Source organism: Mus musculus, chromosome 8 (assembly GCF_000001635.26).
Source record: "Mus musculus strain C57BL/6J chromosome 8, GRCm38.p6 C57BL/6J".
Classification (NCBI taxonomy): domain Eukaryota; kingdom Metazoa; phylum Chordata; class Mammalia; order Rodentia; family Muridae; genus Mus; species Mus musculus.
Genome location: NC_000074.6, coordinates 33986247 through 33990551, shown reverse-complemented (window position 1 = coordinate 33990551; position 4305 = coordinate 33986247). Strand labels below are relative to the sequence as shown.

At 45.9% G+C, this 4305-nt stretch overlaps 1 long non-coding RNA gene across 1 annotated transcript; it reads right to left on the bottom strand.

Annotated features, from left to right (window-relative positions):
- Nucleotides 1-557: 557 nt before the first annotated feature.
- Nucleotides 558-3043, bottom strand: Gm39157. Its single transcript, XR_870311.2, has 3 exons — nt 2854-3043; nt 1760-1800; nt 558-994 (listed from the first exon to the last, which is right to left on the bottom strand). It is a non-coding gene; the product is annotated as a predicted gene, 39157 (long non-coding RNA).
- Nucleotides 3044-4305: the final 1262 nt, after the last annotated feature.

The following is a 4305-nucleotide window of genomic DNA, read 5'->3' as shown; positions in this document are numbered from 1 at the left end:
AGGGTCACTTCCAGGTTTTTTGAGTTAGGAGCAGAGCTGCTTTGAATTATCCATGTGCAAGTTTCTGAATAAACAGAAGTTTGCCTCTCATTTGGGTGACTACCAAAGCGTACTGTAATCGGTACATCTCTGGTGCTGTGACTAACACCATGACCAAAAGCAAATTAAGGAAGAAAGAGCTTCTAGGTTCTGTTGGGTTATGGATTCAGAGGGAAAGTCCTTAACGACAAGGAGGGAAGGCAGCAGGCGTAGGGCAGGAGCAGGTTCAAGCACCAACACTAAGCAGAGAGTGAAACGGTTGAGGTGAAAACTCTGAAATCCTGCCCCGCCCCCGGCTCCTCCCCCAACTCTGGCCCCGCCCCGGACACGCCCTCAGTGTTGTACTTCCTCCAGCAAGACCACACCTCCCCAGAACTTCTCTGAACAGTGCTAACTAGGGGCCAAATGTTCAAATACAGGAGCCCATAGTGACATTCTCATTCCAAACAACTACAACTGCAATTGCTAGATTATACGGTAAGGGGTCAGTTAATAGTGAAAGAGACTGATACACCGTCTTCCGAGGTACTTACGCCATTTTTTCATTCCATCTAACAATAAACGAGAACGCCTTAATCGGTATTGTGGCCAGCATCTACTGTTGTCTGCTCTGCCAGGCCTGTGGTATTACTGTACATTGCTTTCATTTGTCATTTTCTGTTGACGGGGTAGATGGGATGGGACATCTTTCAACACACGTATTCTCCATTTGTTGTGACCTGGTGAGGAACCTGGTTCTTTTCGGTTGTCATCTTGACTGGATTAAGAGGGTGGGGGTAATCTGAAGAGATGGCTCAGGAGTTAGGGGGACTGGCTGCTCTTTCAGAGGACCTGGGTTCAAGTCTCAGCATCCACTTATTGACTTATAACCATCTGTAACTCCAGTTCCAGGGGATCTGATGCCCCACCCCTGCCTCTGAGGCATGAACGTGCCTCAGACATGCAGACAAAACACCTATACACACAAGGAAAAGAATAAGAATTATTATTATTATTATTATTGTACTGGCTATTCCTGGTTGTCAACTTGACTATATCTGGAATGAACTACAATCCAGAATTGGAAGGCTCACCAGTGATCCTAATCTGGAGGCTGGGAGATACAAGTTTCTGACCTGGATCTCAGCATGGAGATCTTGAGGCATAGTGGCTATGAATTCCAGAAGATTAAGACAGGGAGATCTCTGAGTTCAAGGTCATCTGGGATTAATGGTGTGCTGGCACACACATTTAATCTGGGTTACCCCTTCTGCTGGAAACTTACATAAGGACATTGGAAGAAGAAAGATTCTCTCATTCTCTCTCTCTCTCTCTCTCTCTCTCTCTCTCTCTCTCTCTCTCTCTCTCTCTCTCTCTCTCTCTCCTCTCTCCCTCTGTCCCTCCCTCCCTCCCTCCCTCCCTCCCTCCCTTTCTGCTTCTCCTTTGCCTGCTTGCTGTATGGAACTGAGCAACTGATAGATCCTTGGACTTCCATTCACAGCTGCTGCTGACCATTGTTGGGAATTGGACTGCAGACGGTAAGTCATCAACAAATTCCCTTACTATATAGAGACTACTCATAAGTTCTGTGACTCTAGAGAACCCTGACTATTATTATTATTATTATTATTATTATTATTATTATTATTATTTTAAAACACCTGGGACATTAATAAGACTGAACTTTAGGGGGACACGAGAAGATAGTTCCAGAGACGTGTAACTAAGCAGGAATCCTCACCTTACATGTGAGCTCTACCATCCTGTGGGGTGGGGTCCAGTCTGCATAAAAAGAGAAAATACAGAAAGCTAAAACACCCCTACCATTCCCCTCAGAAGAAATAGGACTTCCTCTTGTTTTTCTGGATGACAACATGGTCCAGTGGGTAAAAGAGCTTGCTTCATAAGTCTGCAACCTGAGTTCCATTTTGGGAACCCACTTAAAAGCACAAGGAGGGGCTAGAGAGATGGCTCAGCGGATGAGAACACTGGCTGTTCTTCCACAGGACCCAGGTTCAATCTCCAGCATTCACATGGCAGCTCATAACTGTCTGTGATCCCAAGATCCGACACCCTCACCCAGACATACATGCAGGCAAAACACCAAAGCACATAAAATAAAAATAAATAATATATATTTTAAGTGGAATGGAGAAAACTGACTCCGCAAAGTCATCTTTTGACCTCGGATGTGTGCCACACCACACCCTTCCCCAAACACGTGGCACGCATTTGCACATACACATTAATGATGAATTAATAAAATGTTAAAGGAATCTGTACACACACACACACACCAAACACCAGCTTTCTCATAGGCACAAACTCTTTTTAATCCATGTGTTCAACTTGGTTTAGAACAATCTGTGATGACTCAGAGCATCACCACTGGAAGATGGCATTTGTGTATGCTTGGGTTTGTGCAGAACACAAGGAGGATGACCGATAGGGAGGGGACTCTTGACAGCTAGCAGCGATTGTCACAGGGAGACGGCAGAAGTGGACGGTTCGGTTGAGACTGGGTAAGAGATTAAGTTAGCACCAGCTCGGCCAGGCCAACAATGCTCCCTGTGTCCTAACATACAGCGGTCGGCACAGAGAGGAGAGCCTCAAGGTCGAAGGCAGTCTGAGTGCTTTTTGGGAGTGGAACCAAGAACGGGAGGGAAGAGAGAGCCAAGGTTCAGAGTTGGTTTGTACTACATATGTGGGCCAAGCTCATTCAAGCAGGCCAAGAGTCCAGTCAGCCTGTGGGACAGAGCCCACAGTCACTGTCTGAGACTTACCAACTTACTTCTCCACCCCTTACCTCTCCCACCTAGAGCCCTCAAGTTGTACCTCACTTCCGGCTCAGCTCAAACTGCTGCCCCATCCTTTGAAAGTGAGTCGGGATGAGTGTAGAGGACTCTCCTCAGCAAGTGGCTGAGAGTTGCTGAAATTACAGCCCTGGTGTGTGCCCGGTCATAGGTCAAGAATTCCCCTGTCTTTTAGTCAATGCTCAAACATCAAACCAATGCTTTTTGAATGAGGAAATGGATATAGCGCGCGCGCGGGGGGGGGGGGGGGGGGAAACAACTGGATAAAGAAAGAGAATTGAATCTGTGTGGAAGGACTGCCCTCTGCATGGATGCTGGGGGAAGGAGTTAAAAGGTCCTGAAGAAGCTGCAGCGTGGCTGATAAATTCGCAGAAGCCAATGGAAGTGAAGAATAACCCCCTTCAGGATACATTGGCCAGAGACAAGGTTGCCAGGGAACGACAAGTTAGCCAGCCCCATTGTTTAAGGAATGACGTAGCCCCATTAGGCATGTTAAGCCAATTCGATTAATCCTCTTAATGATTAATTTCTTAGTTAATAATTGACACGTCATAGCAGACAACCCGAGAACTGAAATGTCAAGTACTTCATTTTAGATTCCCAGGTAAATCTAGGTCCTGGTCATAGTGAGCATGTGGAGTATAGAAACCCCAGCAACGGGCTATCTTTAGCTTTCCAAAATATTTAGATATTTTCCAAAATATTTAAATACATTCAAACAAGATATTTTTGGATAAAATGTTACCTGTGGAGACGTGAGGGAAGTGAAGAGAGAGTTCTGAATGCTCTGGATGTCTGGGTAGTTGAATTGGTTAGTGTTTCATTTCTGTGGCCAGAATACCTGAGGGAACACTACAGAAAGCTCCATGTTGGCTCCTGATTCAGAAGGCTCAGCGCATGGGTGGTTAGCTCCACACACTTGCGGAATGATAATGGGAGCTTACGGAGGAGGTGGTAGCTCACTTCGTAGGACTGGAAGCAGAGGGGGAAACAGGGACTGGGGACCAGGTACAACCTTGAAGAGTGTACGGTCCTTGATCTACTTCCTCCAAGGAGATCTCTCCTCCGACTCTCCACAAACCCCCGGATTCAGTACGGCCAGCTGGAGACCAATATTCAAAGAATAAGCCTTTCATATTTAAGCCATAAGAGTTCTCCAAGTGAATCTTGATTCAGGATTTAAGCCTCTTGGAAAAGTTACCCCCACAGATAACTGGGGAGCTTCAATTTCTAGCAGGAGCTTTAGAGATTGCTTTGTTGTTTCTGCATGAAGAGAAATCCAGCAAGCCCTGTACTCTAGAACACTGGCGATTCTTGTGTCCTGTCTGACCGCAAAATTAAACAAGGAACCATAAATTAACAGGATAGTCCAGAAATACGTTCAAGGAATCCTGCCAAGTCAAACTCTTGAGACCAATGACTTCCATGTGGTCTCTGATATTCATTTCAAACGCTGAGGACCACACATCCCAAG